General features: G+C 39.3%; 11 non-coding genes across 11 annotated transcripts; all 11 read left to right on the plus strand.

The window, feature by feature from the left end:
- The first annotated feature begins 31 nt into the window (after positions 1-31).
- LOC140023666 (5S ribosomal RNA) lies at positions 32-150 on the plus strand. Its single transcript, XR_011827635.1, has one exon. It is a non-coding gene; the product is annotated as a 5S ribosomal RNA (ribosomal RNA).
- A 1,114-nt stretch (positions 151-1,264) lies between these two features.
- LOC140030246 (5S ribosomal RNA) lies at positions 1,265-1,383 on the plus strand. Its single transcript, XR_011834161.1, has one exon. It is a non-coding gene; the product is annotated as a 5S ribosomal RNA (ribosomal RNA).
- Positions 1,384-2,505: 1,122 nt separating this feature from the next.
- Positions 2,506-2,624, plus strand: LOC140023677 (5S ribosomal RNA). Its single transcript, XR_011827646.1, has one exon. It is a non-coding gene; the product is annotated as a 5S ribosomal RNA (ribosomal RNA).
- A 1,125-nt stretch (positions 2,625-3,749) lies between these two features.
- On the plus strand, positions 3,750-3,868 carry LOC140030248 (5S ribosomal RNA). Its single transcript, XR_011834163.1, has one exon. It is a non-coding gene; the product is annotated as a 5S ribosomal RNA (ribosomal RNA).
- Positions 3,869-5,003: 1,135 nt separating this feature from the next.
- Positions 5,004-5,122, plus strand: LOC140023689 (5S ribosomal RNA). Its single transcript, XR_011827657.1, has one exon. It is a non-coding gene; the product is annotated as a 5S ribosomal RNA (ribosomal RNA).
- A 1,135-nt stretch (positions 5,123-6,257) lies between these two features.
- On the plus strand, positions 6,258-6,376 carry LOC140023700 (5S ribosomal RNA). The gene has a single exon (XR_011827668.1). It is a non-coding gene; the product is annotated as a 5S ribosomal RNA (ribosomal RNA).
- Positions 6,377-7,490: 1,114 nt separating this feature from the next.
- Positions 7,491-7,609, plus strand: LOC140023711 (5S ribosomal RNA). Its single transcript, XR_011827679.1, has one exon. It is a non-coding gene; the product is annotated as a 5S ribosomal RNA (ribosomal RNA).
- Positions 7,610-8,734: 1,125 nt separating this feature from the next.
- Positions 8,735-8,853, plus strand: LOC140023723 (5S ribosomal RNA). Its single transcript, XR_011827690.1, has one exon. It is a non-coding gene; the product is annotated as a 5S ribosomal RNA (ribosomal RNA).
- A 1,125-nt stretch (positions 8,854-9,978) lies between these two features.
- Positions 9,979-10,097, plus strand: LOC140023734 (5S ribosomal RNA). The gene has a single exon (XR_011827701.1). It is a non-coding gene; the product is annotated as a 5S ribosomal RNA (ribosomal RNA).
- A 1,125-nt stretch (positions 10,098-11,222) lies between these two features.
- Positions 11,223-11,341, plus strand: LOC140023745 (5S ribosomal RNA). The gene has a single exon (XR_011827712.1). It is a non-coding gene; the product is annotated as a 5S ribosomal RNA (ribosomal RNA).
- A 1,125-nt stretch (positions 11,342-12,466) lies between these two features.
- On the plus strand, positions 12,467-12,585 carry LOC140023757 (5S ribosomal RNA). The gene has a single exon (XR_011827723.1). It is a non-coding gene; the product is annotated as a 5S ribosomal RNA (ribosomal RNA).
- The last annotated feature ends 842 nt before the right edge of the window (positions 12,586-13,427 follow it).

Consider the following 13,427-nt stretch of genomic DNA (forward strand, 5'->3'; position numbering starts at 1 on the left):
GTTTAAAAGAATAAAGCGAAAGGAACATGGCGGGTGCGATCATACCAGCACTAATGCACCGGATCCCATCAGAACTCCGAAGTTAAGCGTGCTTGGGCGAGAGTAGTACTAGGATGGGTGACCCCCTGGGAAGTCCTCGTGTTGCACCCCTCTCTTTTTTGTTTCGAAATCCAAATTTCCTATTCGTTCTTTATCCTGTAGTAATTTAGCTCCGTCGGAACGATTGCTTAATATTTTGCTTCTTGTCGAAGCGTGAAGGAGGATCTGAAGGCGCGAGACAAATCAGGAACGGTACGGCTCGATCAAAGCCCGGATCGTCGCTCAAATTTGTCGGCGCAAATGTATCACCGCAACTAGGGGTGGCAATTTTCGACACGACCTGAAAACACGACACGAACCTAACACGAAATTAATGGGTTTGGGTTGAGGTTTCGGGAATTCGGGTTGGACCCAATGAACCCGAAAAGAAAACCGGTCGATTTCGGGTCAACCCGTGGTGACCTGATATGACCCGTTTACGAATTAAAAATAATTTAATAAACATAAAAATAATTTTATCTAACTAAACTAAGTTATTCTTTTTTTCAAAGGCATTAATTACTTAATCCTAAACGAATTTATTTAATTTGTGTGAAGTTGAAATTATTATACTTGGACAAATAATATATTATATTATTTTTCACTTTTGTATTGTTTTAATTTATTTTATATTTTGCTTGGGATAAAACACTTTTACGGTGTTTAATTTATTTTAGATTTGATTTGGAATCATTTATTTAAATTTTTATTACTTGATTATGTAATTAGTTTTGTGAGAAATTGATTTTATTAGAAATTACAGTGATAAATTAATAAATTAAAATTAAGTTTCGGGTCATTTCGGGTCGACCCGCCGCCCCGTAAACCTGAAATTTTCGGGTTCGGGTCAGCATACCTGACCCGTCACGGGTTGGCGGGTCGGGGTTCGGGTCAACAGATTTTCTGGCGGGTCTGTTGACCCGAACCCGACCCGCCAACCTGATTTGGACCCGAATTGCCACCCCTAACTGCAAGCGTGAAGGATTGATTTCATGATAATTTAGAGTTGCGGGATGAGGGAAAAAAACAGGGTGCAAATCAATAACAAAAAAAAATATAAAGTAAATAAATAAAAGGATAAGAGGAAAATGCTTGAATTGACGCTTAAAATGAATTTCGGTCTAGAAAAGCCACACTGCTTCGCAGGACGGGGTAGTTTAAAAGAATAAAGCGAAAGGAACATGGCGGGTGCGATCATACCAGCATTAATGCACCGGATCCCATCAGAACTCCGAAGTTAAGCGTGCTTGGGCGAGAGTAGTACTAGGATGGGTGACCCCCTGGGAAGTCCTCGTGTTGCACCCCTTTCTTTTTTGTTTCGAAATCCAAATTTCCTATTCGTTCTTTATCCTGTAGTAATTTAGCTCCGTCGGAACGATTGCTTAATATTTTGCTTCTTGTCAAAGCGTGAAGGAGGATCTGAAGGCGCGAGACAAATCAGGAACGGTACGGCTCGATCAAAGCCCGGATCGTCGCTCAAATTTGTCGGCGCAAATGTATCACCGCAACTAGGGGTGGCAATTTTCGACACGACACGAACCTAACACGAAATTAATGGGTTTGGGTTGAGGTTTCGGGAATTCGGGTCAGAATCGGGTTGGACCCGATGAACCCGAAAAGAAAACCGGTCGATTTCGGGCCAACCCGTGGTGACCTGATATGACCCGATATGACCCGTTTACGAATTAAAAATAATTTAATAAACATAAAAATAATTTTATCTAACTAAACTAAGTTATTCTTTTTTTCAAAGGCATTAATTACTTAATCCTAAACGAATTTATTTAATTTGTGTGAAGTTGAAATTATTATACTTGGACAAATAATATATTATATTATTTTTCACTTTTGTATTGTTTTAATTTATTTTATATTTTGCTTGGGATAAAACACTTTTACGGTGTTTAATTTATTTTAGATTTGATTTGGAATCATTTATTTAAATTTTTATTACTTGATTATGTAATTAGTTTTGTGAGAAATTGATTTTATTAGAAATTACAGTGATAAATTAATAAATTAAAATTAAGTTTCGGGTCATTTCGGGTCGACCCGCCGCCCCGTAAACCTGAAATTTTCGGGTTCGGGTCAGCATACCTGACCCGTCACGGGTTGGCGGGTCGGGGTTCGGGTCAACAGATTTTCTGGCGGGTCTGTTGACCCGAACCCGACCCGCCAACCTGATTTGGACCCGAATTGCCACCCCTAACTGCAAGCGTGAAGGATTGATTTCATGATAATTTAGAGTTGCGGGATGAGGGAAAAAAACAGGGTGCAAATCAATAACAAAAAAAAATATAAAGTAAATAAATAAAAGGATAAGAGGAAAATGCTTGAATTGACGCTTAAAATGAATTTCGGTCTAGAAAAGCCACACTGCTTCGCAGGACGGGGTAGTTTAAAAGAATAACGCGAAAGGAACATGGCGGGTGCGATCATACCAGCACTAATGCACCGGATCCCATCAGAACTCCGAAGTTAAGCGTGCTTGGGCGAGAGTAGTACTAGGATGGGTGACCCCCTGGGAAGTCCTCGTGTTGCACCCCTCTCTTTTTTGTTTCGAAATCCAAATTTCCTATTCGTTCTTTATCCTGTAGTAATTTAGCTCCGTCGGAACGATTGCTTAATATTTTGCTTCTTGTCGAAGCGTGAAGGAGGATCCGAAGGCGCGAGACAAATCAGGAACGGTACGGCTCGATCAAAGCCCGGATCGTCGCTCAAATTTGTCGGCGCAAATGTATCACCGCAACTAGGGGTGGCAATTTTCGACACGACCTGAAAACACGACACGAACCTAACACGAAATTAATGGGTTTGGGTTGAGGTTTCGGGAATTCGGGTCAGAATCGGGTTGGACCCGATGAACCCGAAAAGAAAACCGGTCGATTTCGGGTCAACCCGTGGTGACCTGATATGACCCGTTTACGAATTAAAAATAATTTAATAAACATAAAAATAATTTTATCTAACTAAACTAAGTTATTCTTTTTTTCAAAGGCATTAATTACTTAATCCTAAACGAATTTATTTAATTTGTGTGAAGTTGAAATTATTATACTTGGACAAATAATATATTATATTATTTTTCACTTTTGTATTGTTTTAATTTATTTTATATTTTGCTTGGGATAAAACACTTTTACGGTGTTTAATTTATTTTAGATTTGATTTGGAATCATTTATTTAAATTTTTATTACTTGATTATGTAATTAGTTTTGTGAGAAATTGATTTTATTAGAAATTACAGTGATAAATTAATAAATTAAAATTAAGTTTCGGGTCATTTCGGGTCGACCCGCCGCCCCGTAAACCTGAAATTTTCGGGTTCGGGTCAGCATACCTGACCCGTCACGGGTTGGCGGGTCGGGGTTCGGGTCAACAGATTTTCTGGCGGGTCTGTTGACCCGAACCCGACCCGCCAACCTGATTTGGACCCGAATTGCCACCCCTAACTGCAAGCGTGAAGGATTGATTTCATGATAATTTAGAGTTGCGGGATGAGGGAAAAAAACAGGGTGCAAATCAATAACAAAAAAAAATATAAAGTAAATAAATAAAAGGATAAGAGGAAAATGCTTGAATTGACGCTTAAAATGAATTTCGGTCTAGAAAAGCCACACTGCTTCGCAGGACGGGGTAGTTTAAAAGAATAAAGCGAAAGGAACATGGCGGGTGCGATCATACCAGCATTAATGCACCGGATCCCATCAGAACTCCGAAGTTAAGCGTGCTTGGGCGAGAGTAGTACTAGGATGGGTGACCCCCTGGGAAGTCCTCGTGTTGCACCCCTTTCTTTTTTGTTTCGAAATCCAAATTTCCTATTCGTTCTTTATCCTGTAGTAATTTAGCTCCGTCGGAACGATTGCTTAATATTTTGCTTCTTGTCGAAGCGTGAAGGAGGATCTGAAGGCGCGAGACAAATCAGGAACGGTACGGCTCGATCAAAGCCCGGATCGTCGCTCAAATTTGTCGGCGCAAATGTATCACCGCAACTAGGGGTGGCAATTTTCGACACGACCTGAAAACACGACACGAACCTAACACGAAATTAATGGGTTTGGGTTGAGGTTTCGGGAATTCGGGTCAGAATCGGGTTGGACCCGATGAACCCGAAAAGAAAACCGGTCGATTTCGGGTCAACCCGTGGTGACCTGATATGACCCGATATGACCCGTTTACGAATTAAAAATAATTTAATAAACATAAAAATAATTTTATCTAACTAAACTAAGTTATTCTTTTTTTCAAAGGCATTAATTACTTAATCCTAAACGAATTTATTTAATTTGTGTGAAGTTGAAATTATTATACTTGGACAAATAATATATTATATTATTTTTCACTTTTGTATTGTTTTAATTTATTTTATATTTTGCTTGGGATAAAACACTTTTACGGTGTTTAATTTATTTTAGATTTGATTTGGAATCATTTATTTAAATTTTTATTACTTGATTATGTAATTAGTTTTGTGAGAAATTGATTTTATTAGAAATTACAGTGATAAATTAATAAATTAAAATTAAGTTTCGGGTCATTTCGGGTCGACCCGCCGCCCCGTAAACCTGAAATTTTCGGTTTCGGGTCAGCATACCTGACCCGTCACGGGTTGGCGGGTCGGGGTTCGGGTCAACAGATTTTCTGGCGGGTCTGTTGACCCGAACCCGACCCGCCAACCTGATTTGGACCCGAATTGCCACCCCTAACTGCAAGCGTGTAGGATTGATTTCATGATAATTTAGAGTTGCGGGATGAGGGAAAAAAACAGGGTGCAAATCAATAACAAAAAAAAATATAAAGTAAATAAATAAAAGGATAAGAGGAAAATGCTTGAATTGACGCTTAAAATGAATTTCGGTCTAGAAAAGCCACACTGCTTCGCAGGACGGGGTAGTTTAAAAGAATAAAGCGAAAGGAACATGGCGGGTGCGATCATACCAGCACTAATGCACCGGATCCCATCAGAACTCCGAAGTTAAGCGTGCTTGGGCGAGAGTAGTACTAGGATGGGTGACCCCCTGGGAAGTCCTCGTGTTGCACCCCTCTCTTTTTTGTTTCGAAATCCAAATTTCCTATTCGTTCTTTATCCTGTAGTAATTTAGCTCCGTCGGAACGATTGCTTAATATTTTGCTTCTTGTCGAAGCGTGAAGGAGGATCTGAAGGCGCGAGACAAATCAGGAACGGTACGGCTCGATCAAAGCCCGGATCGTCGCTCAAATTTGTCGGCGCAAATGTATCACCGCAACTAGGGGTGGCAATTTTCGACACGACCTGAAAACACGACACGAACCTAACACGAAATTAATGGGTTTGGGTTGAGGTTTCGGGAATTCGGGTCAGAATCGGGTTGGACCCGATGAACCCGAAAAGAAAACCGGTCGATTTCGGGTCAACCCGTGGTGACCTGATATGACCCGATATGACCCGTTTACGAATTAAAAATAATTTAATAAACATAAAAATAATTTTATCTAACTAAACTAAGTTATTCTTTTTTTCAAAGGCATTAATTACTTAATCCTAAACGAATTTATTTAATTTGTGTGAAGTTGAAATTATTATACTTGGACAAATAATATATTATATTATTTTTCACTTTTGTATTGTTTTAATTTATTTTATATTTTGCTTGGGATAAAACACTTTTACGGTGTTTAATTTATTTTAGATTTGATTTGGAATCATTTATTTAAATTTTTATTACTTGATTATGTAATTAGTTTTGTGAGAAATTGATTTTATTAGAAATTACAGTGATAAATTAATAAATTAAAATTAAGTTTCGGGTCATTTCGGGTCGACCCGCCGCCCCGTAAACCTGAAATTTTCGGGTTCGGGTCAGCATACCTGACCCGTCACGGGTTGGCGGGTCGGGGTTCGGGTCAACAGATTTTCTGGCGGGTCTGTTGACCCGAACCCGACCCGCCAACCTGATTTGGACCCGAATTGCCACCCCTAACTGCAAGCGTGAAAGATTGATTTCATGATAATTTAGAGTTGCGGGATGAGGGAAAAAAACAGGGTGCAAATCAATAACAAAAAAAAATATAAAGTAAATAAATAAAAGGATAAGAGGAAAATGCTTGAATTGACGCTTAAAATGAATTTCGGTCTAGAAAAGCCACACTGCTTCGCAGGACGGGGTAGTTTAAAAGAATAAAGCGAAAGGAACATGGCGGGTGCGATCATACCAGCACTAATGCACCGGATCCCATCAGAACTCCGAAGTTAAGCGTGCTTGGGCGAGAGTAGTACTAGGATGGGTGACCCCCTGGGAAGTCCTCGTGTTGCACCCCTCTCTTTTTTGTTTCGAAATCCAAATTTCCTATTCGTTCTTTATCCTGTAGTAATTTAGCTCCGTCGGAACGATTGCTTAATATTTTGCTTCTTGTCGAAGCGTGAAGGAGGATCTGAAGGCGCGAGACAAATCAGGAACGGTACGGCTCGATCAAAGCCCGGATCGTCGCTCAAATTTGTCGGCGCAAATGTATCACCGCAACTAGGGGTGGCAATTTTCGACACGACCTGAAAACACGACACGAACCTAACACGAAATTAATGGGTTTGGGTTGAGGTTTCGGGAATTCGGGTTGGACCCAATGAACCCGAAAAGAAAACCGGTCGATTTCGGGTCAACCCGTGGTGACCTGATATGACCCGTTTACGAATTAAAAATAATTTAATAAACATAAAAATAATTTTATCTAACTAAACTAAGTTATTCTTTTTTTCAAAGGCATTAATTACTTAATCCTAAACGAATTTATTTAATTTGTGTGAAGTTGAAATTATTATACTTGGACAAATAATATATTATATTATTTTTCACTTTTGTATTGTTTTAATTTATTTTATATTTTGCTTGGGATAAAACACTTTTACGGTGTTTAATTTATTTTAGATTTGATTTGGAATCATTTATTTAAATTTTTATTACTTGATTATGTAATTAGTTTTGTGAGAAATTGATTTTATTAGAAATTACAGTGATAAATTAATAAATTAAAATTAAGTTTCGGGTCATTTCGGGTCGACCCGCCGCCCCGTAAACCTGAAATTTTCGGGTTCGGGTCAGCATACCTGACCCGTCACGGGTTGGCGGGTCGGGGTTCGGGTCAACAGATTTTCTGGCGGGTCTGTTGACCCGAACCCGACCCGCCAACCTGATTTGGACCCGAATTGCCACCCCTAACTGCAAGCGTGAAGGATTGATTTCATGATAATTTAGAGTTGCGGGATGAGGGAAAAAAACAGGGTGCAAATCAATAACAAAAAAAAATATAAAGTAAATAAATAAAAGGATAAGAGGAAAATGCTTGAATTGACGCTTAAAATGAATTTCGGTCTAGAAAAGCCACACTGCTTCGCAGGACGGGGTAGTTTAAAAGAATAAAGCGAAAGGAACATGGCGGGTGCGATCATACCAGCACTAATGCACCGGATCCCATCAGAACTCCGAAGTTAAGCGTGCTTGGGCGAGAGTAGTACTAGGATGGGTGACCCCCTGGGAAGTCCTCGTGTTGCACCCCTCTCTTTTTTGTTTCGAAATCCAAATTTCCTATTCGTTCTTTATCCTGTAGTAATTTAGCTCCGTCGGAACGATTGCTTAATATTTTGCTTCTTGTCGAAGCGTGAAGGAGGATCTGAAGGCGCGAGACAAATCAGGAACGGTACGGCTCGATCAAAGCCCGGATCGTCGCTCAAATTTGTCGGCGCAAATGTATCACCGCAACTAGGGGTGGCAATTTTCGACACGACCTGAAAACACGACACGAACCTAACACGAAATTAATGGGTTTGGGTTGAGGTTTCGGGAATTCGGGTCAGAATCGGGTTGGACCCGATGAACCCGAAAAGAAAACCGGTCGATTTCGGGTCAACCCGTGGTGACCTGATATGACCCGTTTACGAATTAAAAATAATTTAATAAACATAAAAATAATTTTATCTAACTAAACTAAGTTATTCTTTTTTTCAAAGGCATTAATTACTTAATCCTAAACGAATTTATTTAATTTGTGTGAAGTTGAAATTATTATACTTGGACAAATAATATATTATATTATTTTTCACTTTTGTATTGTTTTAATTTATTTTATATTTTGCTTGGGATAAAACACTTTTACGGTGTTTAATTTATTTTAGATTTGATTTGGAATCATTTATTTAAATTTTTATTACTTGATTATGTAATTAGTTTTGTGAGAAATTGATTTTATTAGAAATTACAGTGATAAATTAATAAATTAAAATTAAGTTTCGGGTCATTTCGGGTCGACCCGCCGCCCCGTAAACCTGAAATTTTCGGGTTCGGGTCAGCATACCTGACCCGTCACGGGTTGGCGGGTCGGGGTTCGGGTCAACAGATTTTCTGGCGGGTCTGTTGACCCGAACCCGACACGCCAACCTGATTTGGACCCGAATTGCCACCCCTAACTGCAAGCGTGAAGGATTGATTTCATGATAATTTAGAGTTGCGGGATGAGGGAAAAAAACAGGGTGCAAATCAATAACAAAAAAAAATATAAAGTAAATAAATAAAAGGATAAGAGGAAAATGCTTGAATTGACGCTTAAAATGAATTTCGGTCTAGAAAAGCCACACTGCTTCGCAGGACGGGGTAGTTTAAAAGAATAACGCGAAAGGAACATGGCGGGTGCGATCATACCAGCACTAATGCACCGGATCCCATCAGAACTCCGAAGTTAAGCGTGCTTGGGCGAGAGTAGTACTAGGATGGGTGACCCCCTGGGAAGTCCTCGTGTTGCACCCCTCTCTTTTTTGTTTCGAAATCCAAATTTCCTATTCGTTCTTTATCCTGTAGTAATTTAGCTCCGTCGGAACGATTGCTTAATATTTTGCTTCTTGTCGAAGCGTGAAGGAGGATCCGAAGGCGCGAGACAAATCAGGAACGGTACGGCTCGATCAAAGCCCGGATCGTCGCTCAAATTTGTCGGCGCAAATGTATCACCGCAACTAGGGGTGGCAATTTTCGACACGACCTGAAAACACGACACGAACCTAACACGAAATTAATGGGTTTGGGTTGAGGTTTCGGGAATTCGGGTCAGAATCGGGTTGGACCCGATGAACCCGAAAAGAAAACCGGTCGATTTCGGGTCAACCCGTGGTGACCTGATATGACCCGTTTACGAATTAAAAATAATTTAATAAACATAAAAATAATTTTATCTAACTAAACTAAGTTATTCTTTTTTTCAAAGGCATTAATTACTTAATCCTAAACGAATTTATTTAATTTGTGTGAAGTTGAAATTATTATACTTGGACAAATAATATATTATATTATTTTTCACTTTTGTATTGTTTTAATTTATTTTATATTTTGCTTGGGATAAAACACTTTTACGGTGTTTAATTTATTTTAGATTTGATTTGGAATCATTTATTTAAATTTTTATTACTTGATTATGTAATTAGTTTTGTGAGAAATTGATTTTATTAGAAATTACAGTGATAAATTAATAAATTAAAATTAAGTTTCGGGTCATTTCGGGTCGACCCGCCGCCCCGTAAACCTGAAATTTTCGGGTTCGGGTCAGCATACCTGACCCGTCACGGGTTGGCGGGTCGGGGTTCGGGTCAACAGATTTTCTGGCGGGTCTGTTGACCCGAACCCGACCCGCCAACCTGATTTGGACCCGAATTGCCACCCCTAACTGCAAGCGTGAAGGATTGATTTCATGATAATTTAGAGTTGCGGGATGAGGGAAAAAAACAGGGTGCAAATCAATAACAAAAAAAAATATAAAGTAAATAAATAAAAGGATAAGAGGAAAATGCTTGAATTGACGCTTAAAATGAATTTCGGTCTAGAAAAGCCACACTGCTTCGCAGGACGGGGTAGTTTAAAAGAATAAAGCGAAAGGAACATGGCGGGTGCGATCATACCAGCACTAATGCACCGGATCCCATCAGAACTCCGAAGTTAAGCGTGCTTGGGCGAGAGTAGTACTAGGATGGGTGACCCCCTGGGAAGTCCTCGTGTTGCACCCCTCTCTTTTTTGTTTCGAAATCCAAATTTCCTATTCGTTCTTTATCCTGTAGTAATTTAGCTCCGTCGGAACGATTGCTTAATATTTTGCTTCTTGTCGAAGCGTGAAGGAGGATCTGAAGGCGCGAGACAAATCAGGAACGGTACGGCTCGATCAAAGCCCGGATCGTCGCTCAAATTTGTCGGCGCAAATGTATCACCGCAACTAGGGGTGGCAATTTTCGACACGACCTGAAAACACGACACGAACCTAACACGAAATTAATGGGTTTGGGTTGAGGTTTCGGGAATTCGGGTCAGAATCGGGTTGGACCCGATGAACCCGAAAAGAAAACCGGTCGATTTCGGGTCAACCCGTGGTGACCTGATATGACCCGTTTACGAATTAAAAATAATTTAATAAACATAAAAATAATTTTATCTAACTAAACTAAGTTATTCTTTTTTTCAAAGGCATTAATTACTTAATCCTAAACGAATTTATTTAATTTGTGTGAAGTTGAAATTATTATACTTGGACAAATAATATATTATATTATTTTTCACTTTTGTATTGTTTTAATTTATTTTATATTTTGCTTGGGATAAAACACTTTTACGGTGTTTAATTTATTTTAGATTTGATTTGGAATCATTTATTTAAATTTTTATTACTTGATTATGTAATTAGTTTTGTGAGAAATTGATTTTATTAGAAATTACAGTGATAAATTAATAAATTAAAATTAAGTTTCGGGTCATTTCGGGTCGACCCGCCGCCCCGTAAACCTGAAATTTTCGGGTTCGGGTCAGCATACCTGACCCGTCACGGGTTGGCGGGTCGGGGTTCGGGTCAACAGATTTTCTGGCGGGTCTGTTGACCCGAACCCGACCCGCCAACCTGATTTGGACCCGAATTGCCACCCCTAACTGCAAGCGTGAAGGATTGATTTCATGATAATTTAGAGTTGCGGGATGAGGGAAAAAAACAGGGTGCAAATCAATAACAAAAAAAAATATAAAGTAAATAAATAAAAGGATAAGAGGAAAATGCTTGAATTGACGCTTAAAATGAATTTCGGTCTAGAAAAGCCACACTGCTTCGCAGGACGGGGTAGTTTAAAAGAATAACGCGAAAGGAACATGGCGGGTGCGATCATACCAGCACTAATGCACCGGATCCCATCAGAACTCCGAAGTTAAGCGTGCTTGGGCGAGAGTAGTACTAGGATGGGTGACCCCCTGGGAAGTCCTCGTGTTGCACCCCTCTCTTTTTTGTTTCGAAATCCAAATTTCCTATTCGTTCTTTATCCTGTAGTAATTTAGCTCCGTCGGAACGATTGCTTAATATTTTGCTTCTTGTCGAAGCGTGAAGGAGGATCTGAAGGCGCGAGACAAATCAGGAACGGTACGGCTCGATCAAAGCCCGGATCGTCGCTCAAATTTGTCGGCGCAAATGTATCACCGCAACTAGGGGTGGCAATTTTCGACACGACCTGAAAACACGACACGAACCTAACACGAAATTAATGGGTTTGGGTTGAGGTTTCGGGAATTCGGGTCAGAATCGGGTTGGACCCGATGAACCCGAAAAGAAAACCGGTCGATTTCGGGTCAACCCGTGGTGACCTGATATGACCCGTTTACGAATTAAAAATAATTTAATAAACATAAAAATAATTTTATCTAACTAAACTAAGTTATTCTTTTTTTCAAAGGCATTAATTACTTAATCCTAAACGAATTTATTTAATTTGTGTGAAGTTGAAATTATTATACTTGGACAAATAATATATTATATTATTTTTCACTTTTGTATTGTTTTAATTTATTTTATATTTTGCTTGGGATAAAACACTTTTACGGTGTTTAATTTATTTTAGATTTGATTTGGAATCATTTATTTAAATTTTTATTACTTGATTATGTAATTAGTTTTGTGAGAAATTGATTTTATTAGAAATTACAGTGATAAATTAATAAATTAAAATTAAGTTTCGGGTCATTTCGGGTCGACCCGCCGCCCCGTAAACCTGAAATTTTCGGGTTCGGGTCAGCATACCTGACCCGTCACGGGTTGGCGGGTCGGGGTTCGGGTCAACAGATTTTCTGGCGGGTCTGTTGACCCGAACCCGACACGCCAACCTGATTTGGACCCGAATTGCCACCCCTAACTGCAAGCGTGAAGGATTGATTTCATGATAATTTAGAGTTGCGGGATGAGGGAAAAAAACAGGGTGCAAATCAATAACAAAAAAAAATATAAAGTAAATAAATAAAAGGATAAGAGGAAAATGCTTGAATTGACGCTTAAAATGAATTTCGGTCTAGAAAAGCCACACTGCTTCGCAGGACGGGGTAGTTTAAAAGAATAACGCGAAAGGAACATGGCGGGTGCGATCATACCAGCACTAATGCACCGGATCCCATCAGAACTCCGAAGTTAAGCGTGCTTGGGCGAGAGTAGTACTAGGATGGGTGACCCCCTGGGAAGTCCTCGTGTTGCACCCCTCTCTTTTTTGTTTCGAAATCCAAATTTCCTATTCGTTCTTTATCCTGTAGTAATTTAGCTCCGTCGGAACGATTGCTTAATATTTTGCTTCTTGTCGAAGCGTGAAGGAGGATCCGAAGGCGCGAGACAAATCAGGAACGGTACGGCTCGATCAAAGCCCGGATCGTCGCTCAAATTTGTCGGCGCAAATGTATCACCGCAACTAGGGGTGGCAATTTTCGACACGACCTGAAAACACGACACGAACCTAACACGAAATTAATGGGTTTGGGTTGAGGTTTCGGGAATTCGGGTCAGAATCGGGTTGGACCCGATGAACCCGAAAAGAAAACCGGTCGATTTCGGGTCAACCCGTGGTGACCTGATATGACCCGTTTACGAATTAAAAATAATTTAATAAACATAAAAATAATTTTATCTAACTAAACTAAGTTATTCTTTTTTTCAAAGGCATTAATTACTTAATCCTAAACGAATTTATTTAATTTGTGTGAAGTTGAAATTATTATACTTGGACAAATAATATATTATATTATTTTTCACTTTTGTATTGTTTTAATTTATTTTATATTTTGCTTGGGATAAAACACTTTTACGGTGTTTAATTTATTTTAGATTTGATTTGGAATCATTTATTTAAATTTTTATTACTTGATTATGTAATTAGTTTTGTGAGAAATTGATTTTATTAGAAATTACAGTGATAAATTAATAAATTAAAATTAAGTTTCGGGTCATTTCGGGTCGACCCGCCGCCCCGTAAACCTGAAATTTTCGGGTTCGGGTCAGCATACCTGACCCGTCACGGGTTGGCGGGTCGGGGTTCGGGTCAACAGATTTT

The sequence above is a fragment of the Coffea arabica genome, chromosome 11e (assembly GCF_036785885.1).
Source record: "Coffea arabica cultivar ET-39 chromosome 11e, Coffea Arabica ET-39 HiFi, whole genome shotgun sequence".
Lineage (NCBI taxonomy): Eukaryota > Viridiplantae > Streptophyta > Magnoliopsida > Gentianales > Rubiaceae > Coffea > Coffea arabica.